Below are 11,809 nucleotides of genomic sequence, written 5' to 3' on the forward strand. Positions count from 1 at the left end.
CATTATAAGTGGCGGAGATAAGAAATTCCAAATACTTTAGGAGATATTGCTGTTCTTATTTTGCTATACAAGACCTGTGTAATCATTCGACCGCCGCAATTTTTTTTTATTGCCCTGTGTTTGTGAATGCCTAATTAATGAAAATGGTCGATTAGGTCAGGTCAGTTACATTATAATATTATAAATACTTTGAAACAAAGCGTACATTAAAATTAATATGAATTAATTTCAATGGTTCATTAGTTTTAAAGTATTTATAATGTAACTGACCTGACCTAACAAACCGGGACAAAGGATGAACAGTAACAACTCACGTAAATTTTTTTTGTTACTTATTACTTGAGCAACAATATAAATAACAAATAAGACTTTAAAATTAGAAACGTTAAAAACTCACCTAAGTTGGAGGCGGTAATTAAACACAGTTTTAAACAATAAATAAACTAAATAATCATGTATTGGTTCATTTGAATTCTGGCCTATCACGAACCATCACGTGACATCATTATCCAATAAAAAAATAGATACTCGTAAACAAGAAACAATGGTGAAAGCCACATGAATGCACTGGTATTGTGATGAAATTTAAAAATTTGATATCTCCTAAAGTATTTAGAATTTCTTATATCCGCCACTTTGAATGAAAAGAGGAAGTTTAAGAGCATACAATAAAGGTATTTTCGGATTTATAACATTTTTTTCGCAAATACTGCTAAACTACATATGATGAAATTTAAAAATTCGATATCTCCTAAAGTATTTGGAATTTCTTACCTCCGCCGCTTTTAATGAAAAGAGGAAGTTGAACATACAATAAAAGTATTTTCAGATTTTTAACAATTTTTTTCTTTCGCAAATACCGCTCAACTACATATTTACCGATTCCTTTAATGTTTTCCACGCAAAAATTGAACATGCTGATTGGTGTTGTAATGTAGCCTTCTACCGGTCGTTGCAGACTTGTCTTAGCCACAAGTCGCTTTACGGCCTCACCTACCCCATCACAAGGTCCCTGGATGAATGAGCCATGTAGAGGTTAGGGCATGAAATGGTCTGAAAGGCAGAAGAACCCAAAACTGGTCAACAGCATTACGATGCAGAACTCAACGGAAACCAATGCATTAAAGATCCTTAAGGATATCCCTTTGTTCACATGGCATGGCTCTGCTCAATGTTTAAAGCAACATTAAAAACAATAACATTTAAGAGACAAGTTAAACTGAAAAAAACATATCCATTGTTTTTCATAGAAAAGTCGTAACTCTAGGAAATCACCCATCCACAAATGAGGTGGGTGGTGGGGGGTTGGATAATAATTTATTCCCACCTGCTGAAAGCCCAATTTGACGTGACATCAAATCAAAACCCAATAGGGTTAGTTCCCATGCCGTACGTCAGTGACAGGCATGATTTAACCTCAAAAATAACATTATGATTTACTCACATGTCAACCCCAAGGCAATCAAAAGCATGATCCTGTGCCTTTTTGTGGTAAAGTGAAATTTTTTTATAATAAAAATTCTTTGGACATAAAATTAAGCTAATTTTATGGTTAACTGCGTATTTTTCCGGAACAGTTATCAAAAAAGTTAAGCTCAGAACACAACAGTATAAAATACTTACGACTATAGATTGCTTATCCTTAGTTAATGATATTACACCACATGCTTTAAAATATGAGCTTTATAATTAATTAAACAAAAAATAACCATTTCTCTCAAACACATGGACTAAGTCATAGATTACACAACGTGATGTAGTCCATGTCCAACAATTCATTTGTACACACCAACGAGCATTGTACACACCAACGACCTAGAGATAGGTCGTTGTGCTCAGCCCAAACCTTTGGACCTAGATAGCTGAACTTTTGTAACTTACTCGTATTGTTGTAGAGGAAAAAAGGCGGATTTTTATTTAATTTCCGAAACCATGCCACCAATTTCAATGAATTTTTGTGAATGTGTATAGCTATCATATATATATATAAAATATTTATATATTTTATTTTATAGGACCCTCATCATCATCATCATCATCATCATCATCAATATTTGTGTCAGACGAAAAATTGGATTCAGTTTCGCATGCAAATACTTCAGAACAGAGCATGGCAGCGGCGACTGTACCGATACTAATCACGCAGGACACAGCATCACAAGAAACAAATGCATGCATTTATAATATTAAAGACACAATTACTTCAATTTCTAGCGATACCGGAGCTAGTGCAAATATCGATAGCGTTGCGCTAAAGCCACTTACATTTACAGACGATGCTTACAATGAAATTCAAAAACTTTCTGAATTTGCTCCTCCAAGAAAAAATGCTACGACTGCTGAGAAATCAAGTTTCTTATCTGTTCACCCTATGCAACCTTCGGGTGATAAAAACCGTTTGCCTTTTGATGGAAATCGGGTTTACTACCGAAAGTTACCAACAGGAACTTTAATTCGACGAGAATCTGTCTCTTATTCTCTAAGCTATTTTGTACTGCCTGCATGTGTTTTGCGTCTGACGACACAAAAAAAAAAAAAAAAAAAAAAAAAAAAAAAAAAAAAGGAGGAAGAAGTCCATTATTGATGGTGTTACTCCGACCAAAAAATATATTTATAAGCAACTCGTCAAACATGAGGAAAGCCACAGTCATCAGTTAGCCGTGGACGCCTTGCTTACAGCAAAAAAAAAAAAAAAAAAAAAAAAAAAAATGGAACATCTCACGCAAAAGAATATGCAAGAGATTTCTAATATGCGTCTGATCCTGAGAAGAATAATTGATATAATACTAATTATATCTAAACAAGGCATTGCTTATCGTGGAAAAAGTGAGGCCTTCTACTCATTAACGGATATCGCTGACGACAACCAGAAACAGGAGCACGGAAACTTTTTAAATTTAGTTGTCCGGTTCTCGAAGTATGATCTATTTCTTAAGGCCCACATATCCGAGGCAATTACTAAAAGTAAAAAAAAAAAAAAGACTCAGGAAAAGGTAAGGGTCGAGGTAGGCTTGTTAACTTTTTGTCAAAAACCACCATAAATAAATAAATAAATATATGTGCACGTCAAGTTAAACAAAAAATCGTTATAGAAATCCAGGCGGCGAAATCTTTTAGCCTCAATGTAAATTCTTGTCAGGATGTTGGCGTTGTTGACCAGACAGCAATTTGCGTACGCTATTTAAGAATGGAATCCCACAAGAACGAATGCTCAGTATGGTCCCTGTCCGTAAATCAACAGGAGAAGATTACAGAGCTCTTGTAAGCAATGAAGTAGTCCAGTTAGGCTTAGATTTGCAAGATCTTATTAGCGTGTCATTTGATGGCGCCGGAAATATGGCAGGCAGGTATAATGGTCTTCAAGCAAAACTGAAGAATGAAATGCCAAAATTAATTTTCACACATTGTTATGCATATGTTTTAAACTTAGTGCTAGGAGGCGCGATGTCAAGCTGTACTGCAGCAAATAATTTATTTAGGCTCTTTGAGTATACCAGTGTATTCATTCGTGAATCATTTAAGCGCACATCTCTATGGGTGGACAAAATTTCAGAATTAACAGCTGGACAAGACAAATTGAGACGATTACAGAATATTGGAAAAACGAGATGGTGGGCTAAAGACAAAGCCTTGATCACTGTTATGGAGAAAACTCGATACGTCGCGTTAATAAAAACTTTAAGTATTTAGATACTTTTGATGAAAAAGCTGCAAGTTCCGATGTTCAAGACTTGATGCACGCCGAAAACATTGATCTCGACACAGGGACGTAACTAGACATTTTTCCACCCGGGGCAACATCTCATCTTGGCGCCACCCCCCCCCCCCCCCTTTTTAAATTTTTCCCCTAACCATTTATCGACAACACGTCCTCATATTACCACTACATATGAATTCCACAATTACAAATATGTTTTATTAATTAGATAACAAACAAATGTATTTATTTACAGCAATTTCATTTTTACTACAAGATAAAATACCCACTTATGTCTAAGCTACTTAATTGACATGTAATCTAAGAGTAGCATGTTTGATATATATTTTCACAATATTTACATAAATGCTGCAAATGAAATTAAAAGTTTATCATCAAATAACAGAACAATATGTGTGGACTGAATCTGCAAAAAGAACAGGATATTTAATTATGATATATAGAGTTAATATTATGAATAAAATATTTCACTCAAGTTGTTATCTTGAGAATAATAACTATACATTGACACAATATCTTAATCTACTGGCTAATTGTGTTAAAAAAAATTAATTCACATACAGAAAACATGAACTAAAACTTAACTTTACGGGCTCTTTTGGCTGCAAATGTTTTTACAATGCCCTCAAAAGACAGCTTTGAAACTAACTTGTGCTCTATTGATATGATGCTCAGGTAGGTTAGTCTTTGCTGACCTGTTAAATTTCTAAAGTAATTTTTTATGATTTTTAGTTTGCTAAAATTCCTTTCATTAGAGGCGGTTAAGACTAGTATTGTGCAAAAAATTCTCAATGCTGTCGTTATGTTGGGGTATGCGTCTTCAAGCCCATTCTTATATATTAATGGCAGAAGATCTGCTGGTGAAACTGTTTTTATATTAGGGCTTAAATCCAAGGCATGATACTTAAAACTTTCAACTTCTATCGCCAGATCGTCCCTGTTTAAGTATTCTTTATATGTGGTAGCTAAATCAAGTGCCTGTTTCTTCAATTATTCACCATTTAGTGTTTCAAACAGAGCTCGATTAAGGAAACCAAATAAACTATTCATGTTTTGAATAGCTTAAAACCTTTGTCTCAGTTCACTCAGAATCCTATCCATCATTTGTATAATCAACAGTCTGAACTTTTTTTCTTCTGAGAATTCATAGCTTTCATCTTCACCCTTTTCATCAACCATCCGCTTTTTCTTTCTTACCCTTACTTGTTTCTGCTATTTCTTTCGCTTCTCTGATTGTGTTTGTGGAACTATTTAACCTTTCTGATCCTAATTCTGATATCAGACGGTTAATATGTTTTGCTGATAGAGCGATACTGATGTCATCTCTTTGTAATAATTTGTTGACGATATCAATACGGCTTGGTTCCCTATACCAAAAACAGGAAAATACAATGAATTCAAACTTTCTGATATTTCTTAGAAAAGAAGTTGCTTCTGTTTTTGTTTCAGCTGTTGTTATTGGGCTGGTCACGAGATCATTCAAAGCATCTATAATCTTGTCTATATGCTTATATATTACAGCTACAGCTTCTCTCTTAGTCGACCATCTGGTATTGCTTTGCAGTTTGAGAGATAAGGGAACATGTTGCACTAGAACCTCCCATCTATTGGTGGAGGAAGCAAAGAAATTGTAGAGACAATTAAGTTGGCCAAAGTAGGACTCTGCCTCTGGTGATAAGCTAGCAGCATTCACTCCAACTAAATTTAGAGAATGTGCTGCACATGGCACAAAATATGCCAAACTATTTACTTCTTTGATTCGAGATTGAACTCCTTTCTACACACCAGTCATGTTTGACCCATTATCATATGACTGCCCTCTGCAGTTCTTAATATCTAATCTATCATTTATGAGTTTTTCTAAAATCTCTTCTGAAAGAGCCAATCCACTTTTTTCACAAACTATTATGACATCAAGAAAACTTTCCACTATCTCAGGGCCATTTTCGGTGATCTTCACGTAACGAAGAACTTCAGACATTTGTTCAAAATGGCTTAGATCAGGCGTGCACTCAAACATAATGGAAAAGTATTTAGAAGCTTTCATGTCATTAACTCTTATTTTTCCAGCGATAATTTCTAAAAATTCATTTTGGATATAAGGAGAAAAGTAGCTGACCTGGCCATTTTCATGGCGGAAAATGTGCTCTCTCAGTTGGGAATGATAATGATATACCAGCTATATTGTGTTTAAAAACTTGCCACATCTAGGGTCACCAAATTATAGGGATTCATCAGAACCTCTTAATGGACTACCTTGTTTTGCAAAATGTATAATAACATCAATTATTACATACGAAACTCCTCTCCAGTGTGTTCCCTCCTGTGCTATTTGATCCTGCAGCTCTTTATCAATAATTCCAATGTTTTCTACGAGCAGAAACACTTTTTGTGAAGTGAATTTTCATGCTCAGGCATCCTTTCACTCAAATTTTTCCACTGAGTGAAACCTTCGTCCTTGGCCAAAACAGATACTTTTTGTTCAGAAAACATGTAGGAAAAAGGTTTGCATGGTACACAAAACAAGGAATTTTTTGATTGACTGTATGTTAGCCATGTTCGGCGTACCTTTAGACCACCAGCCAATGTTTTGGTGAACCAGTCTTTGGTTAAATTTCTTCCATCTCTTGAGATGTTACTTAGATCAGGCTCTACCTTCCCCTCGTTCAATAATCCTGATACTATAAAGCATCTTTCTGTATCCGAAAAGGCTGCAGGCCACTTCCCGGGGTCTCTGAAATCAAAATGAATAGCAGGCTCACCCTGGACGAGGTTCTTTGTCGGAATTGTAGAATCAGAAAAAAATGCCTTTGATGTTCCAACATTAGTCGTAAGATGCTGCTCAGATACAGTGCATGGTTGGAACTCATCTTCATTGATGACTTGTGTTACTGGAATTTGAAGTTCTTCTTGATGGCTTGTTTCTTGCCCACTCACTCTCTGTTCCAGTTACACATACCTCTTGAATTAAATGTTCTTCAGGATCATTAATGCTACTGCTACCACCTACAAAACAAAACCAAAGTAATTAGACTTGTTTGATCAATGAGTAAGTCTAGATATGTGATTTCTGTGTAAGCTATTGCTATACTGTTTTGAAATTCTAATTTGAGCTGGTAAATACTATCCTCTTTGTCTGAAACAATTTTTATAAGACTAACCATTGCTGCAAAGGGTTGAAAAAAGAGGGGTGAAATAAAAAAGAATAAAATTCGTACCATTAACACTATTAAATTCAATACTTTTTATTGTAAAACCTAAAAATATTATCTACAAGTTTTGTCTAAATTTATTTTTTATATGCCAAGCCATTACTGCAAGGGGCGGAAAATAACAGGGGTTGAAAGACAAAAATGTTCCGGAAGTTTATAGGAGTCTTAAAAATACTTCCAGAGTAAATATGTATTACTTCGAAATCTACGTACGCCTGTAGGCTGTGCCGAAAGGGATTTTCTTTTAAGTTTTTATTTCAAACATCTATTTGATCCAATTTCCATAAAAATATTTTTATATCCAAATAGGCAGATAGACAGACATGCGCAGCAAAGTACTAATGTCCTTGCGTGCGTTTGCGTACGGACTTAAAACATGCTGTTAAAAATTAAGTATTAGATCTAACGGTTGCCCTATTTAAGTTATAATGCAATACTTTTCTATTACAAAAACTAAAATAAGAAAGTAGGTAACATTTAAAAAAAAATATTGTTACCTTATTTTTTTCAAGTAAGTTAATAACGTACCTTCTTCATCAACGTCTTTGACATAAACCAAGATGATAAAAAGGACGAAGACTGGCGAGCTTCTTTTTCTCGTTCTTTAGCTCTTCTTTTGAATTCTGCACCAGACGGTTTTTTGACATGTTTTGAGATTAAACACGATTGTCAAACACAGTTGAAACAGTTTACGAAATTGTGTATTCACAAATAGCAAAAGTGACGTAACTGAGAGAACAGAAATGCTACACACATGAAAAGATACTCCCGGGCGAATGACCCTACTGGGTTGTGGTTGTGATCAACTGAAGCTATTTCAGACACCCGATGCCTGACCTGGCCTGGGCGGGGCGGTGGGGGTGAGAAATGTCGCGACTTTCCGAGGTCGGGTGGGGATTTCTCTCCATGGTTCCCACAGGCCCACGGCAGAGTTGCCAGACGTACAATCTAGAAGGTATTTGTACCTACAACAATTTAGTGGTATGTACCTACCAGTTACCACCGTACCATCGCAAGTTAGAATGTACGCGAATAATATCATTTTTATTAGCGTATATATCTTCCAATATGAATAATTCTGTTAAACTGCCCTCGACTTTTTTTTGTTCTAACACTACGATATTGAAGTAAATATATGTAGTATAAATTACTCTGCCAGTTCAGCGCCCCTCCAAATGCGGCGCCCGGGGCACAAGCCCCGTCTGCCCCCCCTTAGTTTCGTCCCTGTCTCGACATACAAACCACTTTGCCGTTACGAAGAATTTCTAAAAAAAAAAAAAAAAAAAAAACCAAGAAACATGATGAGTTATGCCAAAATGAAGCAACATTATTGGCTACAGACCCAAAGAGATTATATTATATTTCTGTCTACAAAGTCATTATTAATACAGCTTAGGTTAAAATAAACGAAAAATTCATCTGCAAAGAAGATTTAATGAAAGATGCCGTTTGTTTGGACCCGAAATACTTCATTAAAATCAACGAAAATGGGATTCCTAATGACGCACTAAGTCTCTCGCATCAATTGCAAATGTCGATCGAGAATTGCTGTCAAAAGAACTGAAATCTTTTGCAAATAATTTTAATGAACTGTCTAAAACTCTTTGGGATGAGCACATTTCACCTAGGCAACATAAGCAAGACTCAGATTCACAAAGTGAAGAAGAAGACGAACAAGATGTCTTAGACTTAGACCAAACAGCCAAGGACGCCGTGTGTTTTTCCAGAAGTGGTTTGGACGACTGTCAAAGTTGCATACCATGTGCATGTAAACTTTTATCACAGTATAACATGCATATCAGCACGTACACCACCTTATATGTTGCATATTGTGTAATTCTCACAATTTCATTCACGCAAGTGACTTGTGAGAGACGATTTTCAGCGTTGAAGCGCATTAAAACGAGACTTTGCTCTCAACTGGGGCAAGAACTGTTGGATTAGTTGATTATATTAAACACATAATCGGATCTAATCAAGGATCATGAGAACAACAGCTTTTACAATCGAGTCATTAACTGCTTAGCTGAAAATTCTGCTCTTTTAAAAAAATGTTGATTGGCTAGCTTTATTTATTATTTGTTATTCTTATTATTTTATTTTATTATTGATTGAGATATCCAACAGCTTATAATTAATATACATGTTTGAACTGTGTTATACATAATACAAAAGCCAATAATGGGACATCATTGCCAAAGTAACCAAGCACTCAATGGTTGCTATTTTATGTAAGTGTAATTTAAAAACAAAAACAATATTTAAAGGTATGTAGTAGGTAATGTACATGTGTATTAAATACTAGGAAAAAAAATAACTTACAGCCCATTGATGTTAGAGGAGGGACTATATAATTAATATAAGTCTCTTGTGTCAAATAATTTACAAAGAACGCCTTTCTTAAATGTGTGTTTAATATAATTAATAATTATTGGAATATCTATCAGGTTACTATACTTTGACTTTGAACTGAGCTCGAGTTATATGAAACTCGCCTATTAAGAGTGGTCCTTTTATACTGGTAGAGGGTAACCTGATGTGCTATTGTCCGTAACTAATAATTTATTACAACGTTTATAATTAAATTTTATATTTTGTTCATCTCAATTTGTGTATCACAGTATTTTCCGATAGTATCCCATCTACCATCATCTAGTCTCGGGCCCCAGGCTTGTGGTCAGCCACCCGGGCCCTTCCGGCCCAGTCCGACACTGTCTGGGGGTACCTCATTTCGCAAGTCTGCAAGGGTGACGGTAGGGGTTGGTGGGGGTGCTCCCTTCTGATTGACGCTGTAGAGTGTCCTCCGTCCCTGACGCCCGACGTGTATCCTGCCCTCACTAACGTCAATGGCAGCTTCCTCCTGGATGAGCCATGGCAGCCCCAGGATCAGGTAGTCCCTCAGCTCCGGCACCACCAGGGCTGTTGTCTGACTACACATGTCCCTGAAGGCGATCCTTACCTGGGCGCGCCCCATAGTGAGCGCACAAGCTCCCCAGGTGGCAAGTTGAATACCTTCCTCCCGCTGCTCCAGGTCTGCCTCCGGCACCAGGTGGGCCGTGACATACGTGTGGCTCGCCTCGGTGTCCACCAGGGCGTGGACGGGCTGGCCATTGAGCAGGACGGGAACCCGCATCAGCATGCCTGCGTCGTCCCCCGCTCGCCCCAGTCGCGTCGATGGTGTCCGGCCAATTCCCGCAAGTGGTGCCGGGGGCATCGGGGACGCCGGTAACGCAGTGCCGCACGTCAACGACCCGGTACGGGGCGCTGACGGGTGATGCGGGGCATTACCGGCTGGTCTGACGGGCGGCGATGGTGCTCGGTCAGGCCCCGCAGGCGGTGCTGGTAGCGTTGGGGGCGCCAGTGACACGACATCGCACGCAGACAATCCGGTGCGGGGCGCTGACACTGGTGTGGCACCACTGCCTGGTCTGATGGTTGATGCTGTGCGGGCTGGCCTTGCGGGTGGTGCGTTGGCCGTTATCCAGGAGCAGTAGCCCACCGGTATCCTGCTCCCTAGTTGGCGTTTCCCGGCTGCGTCACGCTTGGCCGACGGTCCTGCCATAGCGCGGCTCGGGTGGGGCACACCTCGTGCCATTAGTAGGCCTCCTCCCTGCATTATCGGCACCGTGGGGGCTGGTCCTGCGTCCCGTCCGCGCGTGTGTTGGGATGCGTGGCCCACTGGTTGGCGGAGTTGGCCGGTTGTGTGGCAGGTTGCGATGTGGCCCCCCGCTCCCTCGTCTCACCCCCTCGGCGGGTGTTGCCAGGAGGGGGAGGGGGATTCACGTATGGCACCACTGCCCACACATCCTCCGGGGCCACCGTGCGTGGCGGTGACGTCCCTCGTTGGCGAGCCGCGGTGTCCCGTGGGCGCGGCGACAGGTGTAGGTCCCGCTCGATCTCCTTTGCCAGTTGTACAAAGTGCTCGAGCTCCCTGTCCACCGCCCCCCTCAGGTGCGGGCGCAGCTCCCTCTTCATTAGTTCCACCGCTATGTCTAGGGCCGCATTGGTTTGTACCTTGGACCGGATGAAGGTTTCCACGTCCTCCTCTGCTCGTTGCGACTCGCAAAATAGCGCGCGCTGGCACTGCGCGTGCGCGGGCGGCATTGAACCGGGCCTCCAGGCGCGGCGCGAAGTCTTCCCACTCCACGTCATACTCGCCGGTCATGGTCCACCAGTCCAGCGCGGGTCCCCTGAGCTGTTCGGTGACGCGTTCCATCCACTCTTCTTTCGGTATGCCATGTCTGGCCAGGCGGTCCTGGCACGCCCGCGTAAACTTTTCTGGATCCTCGTACGAGTGACCGGAGAAATCCGGCAGCTTGACCCGGACGTTATCCCGCCGAATCTCGCTCACCACGGTCACCGGTGTGGGCCCGTTCACCTTTTCCTCACAGGCTGCGCACATGAACAGGCCGTCGCGGAAGTTCAGAAATTCGCGCGCCTCCGTGCACGTGCGGTTCCTAGTGGTGCTGCACTGGTGGCAGTAGGCCACCTTATCTGCCTGCGTGACGACGCAACTCTGTTTTCCCTCTTGAACGGGACCGGCTCCTCCCGCGTGCAGCTCTCACGTGTGGTGTGCGCTTCGGCTCATGTGGTCATCTCTCTCTCGCCTGTCAGTAAGTCCGTGTTCCACCATTCGCCCATGTCAATCATGACATCTCGTTGCATCGAGACGCAGCAGGCCGATCCGAGCGGCGGGTCGTGACGTCTCTGGCAGGGCACAAGCAGGTACGGGGTTCGCCTCCCCTCGTTTCTCAGTTGGTGCTCGCATGCTCTATCGCTTCCTGCCTCCCGGGAGCCCGTGGCGGCGTGGCCGCGTGACGTATCCGTCGCCAGCTGAAGTGCCTGTAGGGTGGTGAGGAGAGCGGGGTGGGGAAGCGGG

General features: G+C 40.6%; 1 protein-coding gene across 2 annotated transcripts in view; it reads right to left on the reverse strand.

Annotated features, from left to right (window-relative positions):
- The window catches only part of LOC134538861 (CCAAT/enhancer-binding protein zeta), a 59,210-nt gene extending 57,377 nt beyond the window's left edge, over positions 1-1,833 (reverse strand). The window contains exon 1 of one of the 2 annotated variants that reach the window (XM_063380428.1): positions 1,624-1,795. The gene's annotated coding sequence lies outside the window, so the exon portion shown is untranslated. Of the gene's footprint in view, positions 1-1,623 lie in introns of both variants that reach the window. The other variant, XM_063380429.1, reaches the window with a different exon arrangement.
- Between the last annotated feature and the right edge of the window lie 9,976 nt (positions 1,834-11,809).

Source organism: Bacillus rossius, chromosome 14, assembly GCF_032445375.1.
Source record: "Bacillus rossius redtenbacheri isolate Brsri chromosome 14, Brsri_v3, whole genome shotgun sequence".
NCBI lineage: Eukaryota > Metazoa > Arthropoda > Insecta > Phasmatodea > Bacillidae > Bacillus > Bacillus rossius.